Source organism: Pseudopodoces humilis, chromosome 4, assembly GCF_049639895.1.
Source record: "Pseudopodoces humilis isolate 2021_Gansu_Grassland_sample_001 chromosome 4, ASM4963989v1, whole genome shotgun sequence".
Taxonomy (NCBI): domain Eukaryota; kingdom Metazoa; phylum Chordata; class Aves; order Passeriformes; family Paridae; genus Pseudopodoces; species Pseudopodoces humilis.
The window spans coordinates 39,682,346-39,697,928 of NC_142203.1; the positions used below are offsets into that span (position 1 = coordinate 39,682,346).

Here is a 15,583-nt window from a genome sequence, read left to right on the forward strand (position 1 = left end):
CTCCTCTTAAAATCATGACAGAGTAAACCTGCTCTGAAATGTATGAACAGGCTGTTTTTATGAATCTACTACAGCTAATGGCTTGCATATACTGTGACCATTTCGTACAGAGAGGTTACCATACCAGTGTATCTTTAGTTCCACTTGAACAACAAAGGGAGAATCTCTGCCAAAGCAATACCTTCTGTATTTCTTCCCTCCTCCCCACCTTCATTACTACAAAGCACTTCAGGGTTACATATTAATTTTTCTTCTATTACCCTCTGTCAGTGTGTGTATACGTGTGTGCATGCATATCTGAGCAGAACACCATGGCTCTGAGTGGCCTTCCTGCATAGCTTGAGAAAAAGTAAAACAATTGTTTTAGCTCTTGGCTTCTCAGATAAAGCATCAAAGCTTCAAGGAATGATTTGGTGGAGGCTGCATATTTTCCACTATTGCAGACTGAAACAAGCTGAAATAAGATCTGGTTTTTGCTTCAAATAGCAGATGCAACATGGGCAGTGTCAGTTCAAACCTGTCTTGGACCTGCAGGCAACCCACTCTTGTAAGAGTGTGCAGTCAAGTGCTGCCATCTAGCCACTGGCTTCATAACTGGCAAGATGAGTGCCAAACAGTGATTATATATTAATTATTTCACCTCATGACTTTATAATCAGTAAAAATTACTCTATTCACCCCAGTGAAATCAGAAGTAGGACTACTTTTTCCTTTTTTCTGCTTTGTTTTTATCTTTGTTTTTTTTTTTTTCTTCTAAGAAATAACAATAACAAACAATGTAGGCATTTATCAAGTGCAGATAGATATCTCACTGAAAGTGTTGGGCCCTGAGCACCAGTTTAAATTACAACATACAGAGGTCAGTGTTCTGCCTTGTTACAATATACTCTGGCTTATTCTAGAGAAAATTTTGTATTGTATGTATGAGTTGAAAGAATACTTTTTTTTGCCCGTGTCAGAAATATCTATGTGACCTTCCACATTTTGAGGTGATTGCAATGGAAAATTTGACAGCACGGTGAAGATAAAAGACACATTCAAAAAAGGATTGAGAGAACCAATTTACAGACCTTTCAAGATACTAGAAGGAACAACTCAGAAGGCACGCTATGTTGTCCCTTTGATTTCTGAGTATTCAGTAATTTTTTCTGTTTATCCTTCACATCCTGTTCTGCATCATGAATTTAAATGGAAAATACTGCAGTTCAGCAGAGAGATTAAATGAAGCTCTGTAGGCAATTTAAGAAGTTACCATTATTTTTAATTATTCTTCAGACTGTAGTACTAGCTGGAAATTGAGTGGGAAGCATGACCTTCTCACGCCGTACAAACACAGCAGAACGATATGACTCTTCCAGGTGTTTTAATGTTCCTCAGATGTGCAGCAGCTGGAGGGAAACAAGCATTCAGAAAAACAATATGCTTATATTTATTTGTCTCTGCTGGAACACAGTATAAATAAAATGTAGTACATATTTTTTCTGTTCAATATAATTCCTAGTCCAGAGAGACTAGCTCGGTTAACTGCTGTCTGAGATATCCCTGGGTCAGGTGTGGTCCTAAGAGCAGGCATGTTCTACAATAACCATCCCACTTAACCAACCAGATTGTGCCCTGCCCAGACTAAGGAACTCAAGTCTGCCCTTCCTCTTCTCTCATCCTTTCGTTTCTCTCTCTTCTTATTTTTATATATTCAGCTCTCTTAATGTATTTATTCGTTGTCTTCTACCCTCTTTACAGACAACGTCTTAACCTTCTTTTGATCACTTTTCCTCTCAGTCTACTCTTACTGGTCATGAAGAAGTCCTTGCATTCAATGTCCAGGGAACAGTCCTTTTCTTTTCAGGAATATGTATAGCACTTATATTCCTCCTTTCTTTTCAATTCTTCTTTAACTAATCAGACTCTCCTGTTTTATGACAAAATTCTCTCAGTCCTGATTACAAAGGAGATCTCTCTGCCCGATCCGCAATACATCTCCAAGTTTTAGCAACACCTTTGGTTTTCATGGTTGCCACAGCTAACCAATTTGTACAGTGATATTGCCTCAGCAGAGACTCTTGTCTTGCTAGGTACCCAGAAACAACTTCAGGCTACTGGGAGGGTGATCCATTGCTGTGGGCTTCCTGGTAACTGTGTTCTTTATCTCTCTACACCATGGAAACAAATTATTCCTTGGAGACATATATGACTATTCAGCACAGTGATGAAAACAGTTATTGCAGCAAGCATGGTCCTGCTGCACAGGATGGTGTTCATGGAGATACCTAAGAAAACAATGCTGAGCTGCCTTAGCTGCTATCCCTAGCTGTTCTCTTGGAAATCCCACTGGGTGAGAGCTGTGCAGGAATTTCTCCAGAGAATTACTCTAAAGCTATAAAGAATCCTTCTCAGATGCATGAGTGGTGTGGTACACAGCAGTGAAAACCTCAGTTTCTACTTTGCTCAACTAGAAACTGAGTAACTAGAAATTTTGTAGAAGAAATATAGTCTATTTTTTTAAGTTTTCAATATCTACTGCACCTATTAAGGAACAATTGGAACTAATAGTCCTCACCTTTGTTAACAGATGTGAGACTTTCAGTGATGGTTGTGTTATTCAATGTTTCATTTTGAAGTGCTTTATTCCACATAGGGTGCTAGAGCTGGCTGAATATGCTCTGCCTGTTCACTGAAGGGGAAACCTTGCTGTCTAATGTCAGTCTGAATCCTGCTATGCAGCAAGATGGTTAAAAATTGTATCTTAAACCTCTCTGCTCTGTTCCTTCTCCCCAAAATAGCTCTCATCAGGTTTTCTTTAGCTCTCTGACATTTCAGATTTACAAGTGTGGATTCTCGTGAAACAAATAGAATCCATAAAAAAAAAGGAGGGGTGTCCTGTCCTTTTATGGCTGCCACTATCTCTGATCCAACAATGCAGTCACACCAGTTTTATTTGCTCTGTAGTAAGTACTGTAACAGCTTGAGTCAGTAGAAATGGCTGGGTTTCAGTGGGTTGTGTTTAATCTCATCTGAAGCTGAGCTTCACTGTGCAATTACCATGGAGTGAACAGAAGACCAGGCTCTTGTGTGAATTATTTATAAAACACAAAGAACCAGGGGCATTTCTTACATTGGAAAGAAGTGGTCCATCCTCAACAGGACTTTATAATCTTCACTGATGTCTTTCTTTATCATTATGTTTTAAGAGTAAGGTGCAGCAGTGGTGTGACGTAGCTGGAGTTTCACTTTGTACAGACCAGAGCAATGAAGCTGGTGAAGTGTCTGGAGCATAAGTCTGATGAGAAGCAGCTGAGGGAGCTGTGGTTGTTTAACCTGAGAAAAAGAAGGCTCAGGGGTCACTTTATGACTTTTTACAACCCCCTGTAAGGAGGCTGTAGCCAAGTGGGGATTGGGCTCATCTCCTAAACATTAAGTGACGGGACATGAGGAAATAGCCTCAAGCTGCACCAGGAGAGGTTCAGGCAGGACATCAGGAGGAATTTCTTCAGGAATGAGATTGTTAAACATTGGAATGGACTGCTCAGGGGGGTGGTGGAGTCACCATCCCTGGAGATGTACAAGAAATGACTGGACACGGACAAGGTGTTGATCAGTCAAAGGTTGGGTGTGATGATCTCAGAGACCTTTTCCAACTTAAAAGATTCTGTAATTCTGTGATTTTTATGTGGCAGAGTCATTATTTGCCTAGTAAAGATTTGCTATGTCTATCAAATTACAGTATTCAACAATTCATCCTAACAGATAAAAAATTTCTACTGTTTGTTAGTTTGTGTGGTGGTTCTAAGGTAAGGCTTGGCTGTGGCGGTGCCTGACAGTGTCTCCATACATTCATGCATGGATTTAGAAATCTGAGGAGGGGGTTCACTGGCTGTCCCTGAGATCTTGAAAACAGACACTTGGTAAATCAAGCTGTGATCATGAAAAGGACAGTAAGAGAAAATTTCAAAAACTTTTACAAGGTACTATAGTTTTGTTGTTGTTGTTGTTGTTGTTGTTGTTGTTGTTATGTTCCCACTGTGCAAGTCAATATTCCTGTCCAGTTAGATTCAGCTTGTAAATTTGGGGTTTCTTCTATGATGTAGCTTGATGTTTCTGTCGTGGTAGATGTTTGGTGCACACACATGCATACATGCACTGGACAACTACCAGCTTATAAGCATTAGAGCCATTGTAAGGAACAAATACATGAATGGAAGTTCAAATACAGATACTGCTCTCCCAAGGTCACACAGATGAAGAAACACAGCTGGAAATAATATTCAAGAGCTGTTTGCTTCAGTTTCTTTATTTGTGCCTTGTAAATTATGCATAATTCCAAAGCAAATATAAATTTTCCTTCTCTTGCATTCTTGATTGTGAAGTTCCTTTGCATTGCCAAAGTAGCACAAGCAGAACTACATGTAAATGTCAGAATTCACAGCTGAAAATTCTGTGTAATGCAGGTGCAAGACCTTGGCTGTGGTTTCCCAAGGCACTGCAGAGAATAGACCCAGAGGGTGCAGCCAGTTGAAAAAAGCATGAAGCAAAAGTCAAGAGTTGCAGATGTGGCATAAACCACAGCAGATACACTGAAATGTGAGAAAGCACAACTGCTAGGCCATGCTTCAAGTTGCTTCATGGGGTTTATCTGGAGGGAAGTGACTAAATTTGAATCAAAACAACTCAAGACAATCTGGATTTTTTTCCCATGTCAAATTACAATCTCTCAGAAAGCAGACATAGAAAGGTGTTAACAGGTCTGCCTGGAAATCCCTCCTTTCTTTAAAATTTGGGAGATGCTTTTTTTTGTTTTCCTGACAAGGTGGTTTTGTTATAAGAGAAGATTGTGAAACTTCCCTTCCTTCTGTGATAGCAGCGTAAAGTTAACAGCATGAGTAGCACACAGATCATGCTCAGCAGTAAAACTGCAGGCTTGGAGTGCAGCCACTGCAGGGGGAAGGGGGAAAGTGAGAACCTGGTTGTGCTCTCCCTTTGTCCCAGAGTATACTGGAACAGGCAAACTTCTGTTGGCAGCAACAGCTGTTCCCAACAGCTTGGGAAATGGTTCTCAAGTCTGTAATTGCTTGTACATGCAGCTGTTACCAGGATCTTAAAAATCAAATTCACACAATTAGGGAAGAGAAACAATCAAGGCAATTAGTTCCTTCTTACTGCACCTCAGGCAGCAAAAGAAACGATCTGTACTGAGCTATGCTCCAGTGGGTTGTCACGGTTTTACTTGAAGTATATTATTCCAAACACATTATTTTTAGACCCTTCAAGTTTATAAAGGCCTACGGGTGTTGTCTCAAAGCCAAGTCTGACTGCACTTCTAAAAGTGGTATCCACAAAGAGCTATTCAGGGTAGTGCAGTGGATGACATGCAGATCTGATGCAGATCTGGTCTATTTTGGGCCGGCTGTGCTTTTCTGTGCTGCAGAGCTACTAGCTCATGAAATGTGCTTGTTTATTGCTGGACCTGAGGCAGTCCATGGCTGTGCAGAGGACTGTGAATTTACTTCAGGACTTAGCCTTGGCATGCTGTAAACAGGCAAAAGGTAACTGATCCTGTACACATACTTATGCTTCAAAGGTTGCGCAGATTCCTCTTCCAAGATACAGCAGCAGGATTACATCACTGTGCCATGGGTGATAAATTTATCACTGCTGCTCCAAATAGTCTTTTGCTCTCTTTTTCCTGTACAAATTCGATAATGGGATTAGAACAGCTAGCATTACACTTTCCACTACTGCTACTGTCTGTATCATTAGTCCCCATGACATAATTTAATCTTCTGGAGACATGATGGAACATAATACTAAACAGTTCCTCTTCTCAAGGAAAACTGCAGCCACCAGTGAGGAGGACAGGTGCAAATATGTGTTAATTTCTGTCATCACAAGGAAGGTGGTAGAAGCAGGAGCAAGGGATTATCTATAATAAAGTCTACATCTTTCCAGCTGTCAGAAAACAACAAAACAATCCAGACAGAACATTATTTAATGTAGAGGCTTTGATGGGATCTTGTCATGGAGGATGCATACTTGCCCAACAGCTCTGCTGGCTGCTGCTAGACTATCAAGTTAGGAGGTACAAAAAAGAAATCCAAAAGAAGCATGAGAACCAAAAAGAACTCGGAGACAGTCAATTTGCAACGATTTATCCATTTATATAGAACCCCAAACTGTTGTTTTCATATATTTTAAAAGCAAAGGATCCAAAATCATGTCTCATAGTTTTGATAGAAAGTTTTTTAGAGGCCCAAGACACCTAGAAAGCAAAGTAGCATTAACATCCTTTGAGCAGGGATGGCAATGACATTGTGAGCTCTCCAAAAGAGCTCACATCACATCACATCTTCTTTCAATATTTCAATTCTTGAATCAGAGAGCTCTACAAACAAGATAGCAGTAATTTTATAGTGGTGATGGCATAGATTGGAGCACTGGATTTTGGGTTGAGTTGGGGTTTTCTGGTTTGTTTTGTGTTTTGTTTGTTGGTTTGGGTTTTTTTTTGCTTTGGTTTGCCTGTGTGTTTGTTTGCTCCCAGCTGCTGGTAATAACCCTTGCAGATGTAAGCTTTGGCACTTCACCCAGAAACAAAGGGCAAAGGAAGCTCCCAGAAGGCCTGATGCACTCTCCCTTATACATACACTCAGCTGTTGAAAGCTTTGTTTCCTATATGTTGTGTTGTTTTAATATCTAGGGAGATTGTGACCACAGATGTATGCAGTCTCTGTAGCTGTATGAATCAGGGTCAGCAGAAATGTAATGAACAACTGTTTTTTGATTAGGAGGTCAGTATTAATTAGTTTTCTATGAGAAAGGGTAAATTTCTATATTTGTCTAGAACAATCTAGAGCCCAGGGTCTCACTGCTGCTTTGGTGCACAGATGGTATTAGCATAAAGTTGTGTTTAAAGATCCTGAGAAAGGTTTTTTTCCACTGTACATTATTCACTTCTACATATCTTTATGCAGAAGCTGTTAGGCAGTTTAGTAAGCACTGGGACCTTCTTGACTTTAGACCAAGCACAAAATTTGACAATTCAACAGTTCAAGACAACCAGTTGTCTGAAGGCTACTGTCAGTAATTTTGCTGAATTTTGCAATCATCTTAATTTTGTCCCCCCTGTTTTGTCAAGAAGAACAGGAAGGATGTGTTCTGCTAACGATAGCAAAGTAACCATGAAGGATGTAAGTCAATGATGGGTTTTGATGTAGAAAATGTTGAGTGGTTGCTCAAAATTTCATTAGTATTTTTATAGATCAGCTTGTTGAGCTAACATGTTTAGGTAAGTACATGAGTGTTTTCTCTTTCAAGAAACCCAGTATAACTGAGAAAATCTGACAGACATCTATACTATGTGTTTGCTACCATCTGGTGGCTATCTCCACATGCTGTATTTTTATTTGCTTGTTATTTCTGTTTCTTCAGGTAACAGTGGTGCAAAATTTATTCTAATGTGCCTGTTGTACAGTAGTACTTGCAGGTTTGCAGGAAAAAAAGACTATCACAGAGGCTGTGTCTAATCTGAAACTTCAGGATTTGCTGACCCAATATTTTATTATTTAAATATTATCCATATTTTTTGGGGAAAAAAGGTGCAAATGCTATAGATGTGATGTATTTCAAAGGTGATGCATTCTTATTCCTGCTGCTGTGTTAGAAGTGTAGTAACACCATTTGTTCAATTTTGTATTTTTCCTGGCTGTGCCTTAACTGTCTTGTAAGTAGTAGAGAGAATCTTGCCAATGAAATTGTTGTGATGTCACTTAATATTAAATCTGGCTTTTGCTGATACCCTCACTGATGATTTTTTAAGTGATCTCAAACATTTGTTCATAACAACACTGTAGCAAGGTGCACCACTGGAGCTAGAATACTGTGGCTCTCAGGTAATATCACATATAGTCTATCATTACATTACTATATCCTCTTATGTAATGTGAACTCTGGCACTAAAAATTGAAAAAATTATCTTTATATGTTTTATCTTCCTATAAGCTAAGTGAGGCAAGTTAGCCAAAACTGCATTCAGTTACATTGCATTACATTACATTCCACGTCAGTTAACACTGCCCTTTGGTGCAGAACTGCAGTTTTGTATCACTGTCAGCTTTTCTGGGTAGACATTCAAGACCCAGAGAGAATTTTTTCAACCCTTTAAATCCTGTTATATGTATTGGACTAGCCATGTGCTACTCCTAATAAGTTAAGCCTCTCATGCCCTCATTAGGTGAAAATAGCATTATTATTCTGACTCACTGAAGAACAAAGAAGACTGATTTGCTCTGTAATTGCACAGCAGAGGTCAGCTATATCCTTCACCTTATGAATTCCAGTCAAATAGTCCTAAGTTTTACAAATGTCTATCCATATTCTAGGAAAACCTGGTTTAGCCTGCAATCTGTGCATGGGACTATAGAAATATGGACAATGTTGTAGCAAGTACTTGCAAATCTGTTACCACTCATTACACATGCAACTGATATTACAGAAAGCTGTCCATCAATACAACAACCAGAGAAAATAATGTCTTCCATTCTTCTTACTGGCCTACACATATGCAAGCCAAAAAAGGTTGAAGATAAGGGTCTTAGCCTTTTATTTATAATTTTTTAAAAGAAAGTAATGCCTTAATTCTCACTCCGTAGACATCCAAGGTGAACTACCAAGAGTGAATACAACCGTAGTCTGCAGGTAATACTTTTCCCAAGAAAATGGCATCAACCAACACATAAGATTAACATCAATCAATAAACCTCCTAAAGCAACACTTAGAGGCATCTCATGAATGAAAAACCTATTTCCCAGAACAGGATAAGTTAGCTGCCAAAATACCAAAGACACAGAGGTAACATGAGGAAAAAGAAGTCAATCAGCGAAACTGACAGTTCATCTAGTAAAGGTCCAGCTCTCCAAGTCAACATGTTCTTTTCTAAGGTGGTATTTTACTGCCCTTATAGTAGATGTTGATTTTGTCCTAGCAAGACCAGCCTGCCTAACTGTAATTCCTACAGCTGGTCTGGATTTTCCATGAAGCTCTTTGTTCCCATAACAGAGCACATTGGGCATTTTCTCTGAATGAGGCAGTACTCTTAAGCAAGAGAACTGACACTTTGAGGCAAGTTCTGAAGAAGCTGAAGAAGCTAGAAAAAATGTTGCCATTTGCAGAAGTTAAGTCCAGGGACAACATTCAGAGTTGCTCCGAGAGAACACACAAAATCTGTGAAAGGAAAAGAAAACTTCTTATTATTGTCTGTGCAAGACTGCAGTAAGATTCCATTTGACAGTTCTTCTGAGTATCCTTGCAGATGCAAACAAATTGTTCCCTGTTTCCTACTTATTTCTTGTTTTGTTTGTAATGGCTTGTTTTTGATATAACATGACAAAGTGATTACCTAAGAACTTTCTGTCTGCAAATGCACAGATCAATTGGAATCCAGATAAAACTCTCAGAAGGCTTTCTTTTAAAATGGAAGTAGAAAATACCACCTAATATTGTTTCATATATAAGCAAATACTTAATCCAGTTTCCAATTAGCACTGAAATTACATATAAAAACAAAGCACAATACATAACCAAGTTCTAAAGATTAAGAGCATTAAAACTGGCTCAATACTAGGTATGCTGCTTGACCTAGTGAATAGTGATGTCAATTTTTGCAGCACATATATTATAATTTTCTTTCTTCACAAGGGCATTTCAAAGCTTATGTAGATTCATTACTTTGTGGAAGAGTTTGTTTTTATTCAGTGTTTCAGCCTGCACTCATTTTACTTCAAGAGTTTTTGGATATATATTTTCAAGGCCAAATGATGTCACTAAGGTGTACATCCTGAAAAATGTAGGCCATAGTTTGACATCCAGTAGGTGGGTGGCCTGTAAGGTTTTTTTGATGACAGGTCAGACCTTGAATGTGCACAGAAGTCTCCACACACTTACTAAAATATGTATGCACACATGTTGTGCAGAAGAACAGTAATCATGCATATTACTTTTTGTCTGCTATTGAAAAAGTTGTTGTAAATGTGATCTTTCAGATCCTGTAATATGCTCAGTACCTCTGAAGCATGTAACAGGGTTTTAAGATGTCCACCCTTGAAAGCAGAAGACAGGAGGACATCATACATCTTTCAGCTGTTGTCTTCAGCTTCTCAGCTCTCTGGTTTTGGTGTTTAGCTCGGACTTAGTGAAATTTGAAAAAAAAAACCAACAACAAAAAATCTCCACTGTTGTTCTTTCATGATAATTCAAAAGTAGGATCCTCAAACTCTGCAATGCATGATATTGCATGGATAAAGCATGTCAACGGTAGACAAAGACATTTGGCAATTTAAATTAATGCTATGTAGAAAAAAGAGAACGTGTTAAACACTGAACTTCATTTTGCACTGTGGTAAGATAGACTCCTATTTCTTGGGATCTTTAGAAGTAATAGTGTAGGAAAGAAGTTTAGCTTACTCTCACCAACACATGACTAATGTCTTTCTTGAATAATTTAAATTTTTGTTCCTCTGCTATCTGAAAATGATTTTCTGAAATTAATTTTTACATGGGTGTCCAGAGGGTAATCTCAAAACTGAAGAAGGCAGAAGCAGAGGCATAGTGCAGATCAATGTCTGGTTTCATGGCTGGTGACATCAAGAAGGCTTTGGCTTTTCTGGGAATGGATTGCACTTCAATGACTGTAGCCTTTTAGGGAGAGATGGGATCTGCTTGTTTAAAAAGAGAGAGAAAATATTTGGCAGCAGCCTGGCCAGTTTGGTGAGGTGAGCTTTACAGTGAAAACCTTGTGGGGTCCAAAGTGGCAATGCTCATGCCTTTGCTTCATTCTGGATAGTGGGCCATGCCAACCAGCAAGTAGTGCTACCATGGCCTCCTCTCAAGGTGAGAATCATAGGGCTAATCACATCAAGGGTGTGTATCACTACAAGGAATGCTGTTACACCTCTTCTAGGGAATCTGGATGCTCGGTTACCTCCCTGATGTACACAAATGCAAAGAGCATGGGGTATAAAGAAGAACTAGAATCTCTGGGCATGTGTCAATGTAAGGCCATTATCTCATTGCATTTACAGAGATAAGGTGGGATAGCCTGTGTGACTGGGCTATTGTCTTGGATGCCTGTGTACTTCTTAGAAAGGAGAGGTCATCAAGATGAGGTTGTGGAGTTGTTCTTTGTGTGAGAGAAACTGCAATGTATCCAGCTCCACTCAGGGACAGACAAGCAATTTGAGAGCTTAAGGATAAGATTTAAGACAGGCTAAAATTGATGACACTGCTGCAAGTGTTTACTACAGACCACCTGATGAGCAGGAGAACATTTGCGAGACTTTCTCTGGACAACTGGAAGTAGCCTCATGATCACAGACCCTGGTTCTCTGGGGAACTTTAATTACCCTGATATTGGATATTATGGACATATTGATATAATGTCGTCTATTGGATTAGTAGATAAGTAGGTCCAAGAGAGCTGGTCAATATTCAAACATCACTTCTTCCAAGCTCAAGACCTCACAGCCCTATGAGCAGGAAATCAGGCAAAGGGGACAGTAGATCTGCATGGCTGAGCAGAGAGTTTCTAGAAAAGAAATTTCTGGGATGTGAAAAAAGAGCCAGGCCTTGTGGGAGTGCTATAGGAATATCATCAGAGTATGCAGGGATGAGATAAGGAAGACCAAGGCCCACTTTGCATTGAATCTGATGAGGACAACTGAAAGGGCTTCTACAAGTACATCAGCAGCAAAAGGAAGATTAGGGAAAATGTGGGGCCACTGCTGAATCCTGGTGTTCTGGTGCCAGAAGACACAGAGAAGTCAGAATTACTGAATGTCTTCTTTGTCTCAGTCTTTATTGGTGAGGCCAGCCCTCAGGAGTTCCAGACCCTGGAGGCAAGAGAGGAAGGCTGAAGAAAGGAAGACTTTGCCCTGGTAATGGAGGGTTGGGTTAGAGATGAGCTAGAGAGACTTAACACCCATAAATCCATGGGCTCTGATGGGATGCATCCATGAGTGCCCAAGGAGCTGGCAGATGTTGCTAAGCCAACCTCCATTATCTGTGCAAAATCATGGGGAGCAGGAGAGGTGCATGATGACTGGAGGGAAGTCAACATTACTGACATCTCCAAAAAGGATAAGGAGGAGCTGGGAAGATAAGTCGTGTCAGCCTCAGCTCTGTACCTGAAAAGGGAATGGAACAGCTCATTCTGGAGGTCGTGCCCAGGCATGTAGAGGACAACTTGGGAGTAGTCACCATGGATTCTCCAAGGGAAACTCATGCTTGACCGATCTAATAAACTTCTGTGGTGGCATGGCAGGATGGGTCAGTAAGGGGAGAGCAGTGGATGTTGTCTGCCTTGACTTCAGCAAGACTTTTGACACTGTCGCCTATAACATCTCACAGGAAAGCTCAGGAAATGTGGGTTAGAGGAATGGACAGTGAGGTGGATCAGGAACTGGCTGAAGGGCAGAGCTCAGAGGGTTGTGATCAGCACAGCAGAATCCACCTGGAGATCAACAGCCAGTGGCATTCTCTGGGATCAATAATGGGACCATTCTTGTTCCACCTGTTTATCAATGACCCCATGAAGGGATAGAATGTACCCCCAGCAAGTTGGCTGATGGCACTAAACTGAGGGAGTGGCTGATCCACCTGAAGGTTCTGCTGCCATTCCATGGGTCCTGGATAGGCTGGAGAGTTGGGCAGAGAGAAACTTAATGATTCAACAAGGGCAGGTGTCAGGTCCTGCACCTGGGGAGGAACAGCCCCAAGTGCCAGCACAGGTCAGGGGTTGCTGCTACAGAGCTGCTCTGTGCAGAAGGATCTGGAACTCTTGGTGGATCACAAGTTGTCCATGAGCTGGCAGTGTTCTTGTGGCCAGGAGGTCCAAGGGTATCCTGGGGTGTATAGGGAAGAGCATGGCCAGAAGGTTAAGATGTATGATCCTGCCCCACTATGTGTCCCTAATGATCCATATCTGAGTGCTGTGTCTGTTTCTAGGCTCCTCAGGAAAAGAAGTTACTGAAGAGGATCCAGCAGAAGGCCACAAGGATGATCAGGGGTCAGTATCATTCCTCTGCTGAGGAAACACAGCAGGAGCTGGGCCTGTTTAGTCTGGAGAAGAGAAGACTGAGAGGGGATCACAGTAACACATATAAACACCTTCAAAGTGGATGTCAAGGGGATGGTGCCAGACCATCAGTGGTCTCTTTTCACCATCAGTGGTGCTCAAAGACAGGAGGAGAAGCAATGGCTGTAAACTAAAACAGTATGTTCCACCTCAACAAGAGTAACAACTTCTTTCACACTGAGTGTGGCAGAGCACTGGAATAGCACTGCCCAGGGATGTCATGGATCCTCCCTCTCTAGAGACATTAAAAACCCATCTGGATGACCTCCTTTGTAACCTGCTCTAGGTGACCCTGTCTCATGAAGAGTTTGGGTTGAATTGGATGATCTCCAGAGCTCCCATAATTCTGTGGTTCTGTGAACTGTTTTGACAATCATATTCTACCAGGAAGATGGGAGTAGTTTTGAGGGCAAAAAAAAGGAAGATGTACTAGATTTATTGATTAGATATGCTTTTCAGTGATAGAATAAAAAGAATTGGATTTATTTAGTTTACCATTTAGCAAAAAAAAAAAAAAAAAAAAAAAGGAAAAAAATAAAAATATAGAAAAAGAAAAATTAATGTTATTAAATAAAAAATAATTCAAGGTAATCTATTTCTTCCACAAAATTTTGAGAGTTGCCCCATCTCTTTCAGATACAAATTATTCAGGAGATACACCTCCAGAAGTCTTCTGCAAATTGCTTTACTTCTAGACTTTTCAGGTACAATAGTACATTGCTTCTACTGCAGGTCCCAAGACATCATGCTAAGATCCTTAATTTTTCTGCAGTGTAACATGTGTACATGTGCCCTTGTGTTTTTGTTAGTTTTTTGTTAAAATATGTGCCTATTTATTTTTTTAAATAATTATACCTTTTTTATTAATATTATTAATATTTTATTAATATTGTGTACTGGTAAGAAAATTTTCCTGTTCTGGTCTAGACAAAGTTATTGTATGAGGTGTTTTAAAAAATAAATATATAATAACAAATATATGTTCTCTCCCACAAGAAAGTTAAAGTACAAGTGTTACACTGATCAACTTTCAAATAATCTTCAAAGATGGGAAGAAAGCCCATAATTTGACATTATGTTCTGACATGTTGAAGATCACTTTTCTTAAGTTTGTGGTCTTTGTTCAGCTAGAAATTTACATATATATGTGTAAAGAAATTATTTTGCTCTTTTTAGAGCTTGCAATTGCTGCTTCACTGATTTTTCTATTCTGCTTCCATTCTGTTTTTTAAAATTCCACTTGCAAAAGCTAAAATGCAGAAACAACATGCAGATTGGGCTGAGAAAGCTGGGGCTGCTTAGCCTGGAAAAGAGATTGAGTGGACAACATAGCAGCCTTCCAGTATCTGAAGGAGACCTACAGGGAAGCTGCAGAGGGACCCTTCGTTAGAAACTGTACTGTTGTGACAAAGAGGAATGGCTTCAAACTGAAAGAGGGCAAATTTAGAAAGGAAATCCTTACAAATTATGAATTCATGAAAGAAATTATTTGCTGTGAGAGTGGTGTTCCAGTGGCACTGGAATAGGTGGCCCAAAGAAGTTGTGGATGCCGCACTCCTGTTAGGGTTCAAGACTGGTTTGGAACATAGCTTTGCACAGCCTGGCCTAGTGGAAGATGTCCGTACCTATGGCCTAGAACTAAATCGTCTTTAATGTTCCTTCCAAACAAAACAATTCCATGATTCTATCTAGATGGTGGAAAGTGTCCAGCAGAGTTAATGACTACCATGAAATAAACAGGTTGACTAACTTTTCTTCTTTTAAAATGAAGAAAATACCAGCATCATCCATTCAGCTGTTAAAAACAGGTATTGAAACAGCCTTTCCTGAGTTTTCTGCTGCTCCATCTCTGATTTCAGACACTCAGCTTCGCCTACGTGCCGCTTTCCAGAAACCGAAGCGCCTGTGGTCAAGACAGAAAATCTGGAAGTCAGCAGAAGCGCGTTTTGGTGAAGGAAGGTAAAGTTACCGGAGCCGCTCGGGCGGAGGTGCAGGGCGGTGCTGGGCAGGGTGGTAGGTACTGCCCCATCTGCTCTGGCTCGCTTTTCTCGCGGCCGGCCGCAAACGCAGGGGCTGCTCAGCCCAGGGCGCTTCTCTGCCGGAGGCGCCAGCGGGACGGGGAGGGGCTGGGTGGGGACGGAGCTTCCCCGCGCCCCGCCCTGCCCGCCCCCTGCCGCCGCTCTCCTTCGCCGCGGGCGACGCGGGCAGCGGGAGGCGACGCACCGGCCCTCGCCCTCCTGCCCGGAGGGGCCGCAGCCGGCGGCACGGAGAGGTGAGGCCGCCGAGCGGGCCGTGGTCGCCGGGGCCGAGAGGGTCGCCGGGCCGCGGCTCTGCCGGCTGTGCCCTGCCGGGCGCGGCTCGGCCGGCGGCGGTGGGGGACGAGCGGCGGCCCCGGCGCGGGGCGTGTGCGGCGGGCGGCAGCCGGCGGGAGCCGGCCGTGAGGGCCGTGAGGGGCGGCCCCGCGC

General features: G+C 41.4%; 1 protein-coding gene across 6 annotated transcripts in view; it reads left to right on the forward strand.

The window, feature by feature from the left end:
- The first annotated feature begins 15,060 nt into the window (after positions 1-15,060).
- Positions 15,061-15,583, forward strand: part of GOLM1 (golgi membrane protein 1) — a 36,830-nt gene continuing 36,307 nt past the window's right edge. For 3 of the 6 annotated variants that reach the window (XR_015772383.1, XR_015772384.1, XM_005522743.3), the window contains exon 1: positions 15,280-15,390. The gene's annotated coding sequence lies outside the window, so the exon portion shown is untranslated. Of the gene's footprint in view, positions 15,078-15,279; positions 15,391-15,583 lie in introns of those variants that run through there. The other 3 variants (XM_014252220.2, XM_014252219.2, XM_088054090.1) reach the window with 3 other exon arrangements.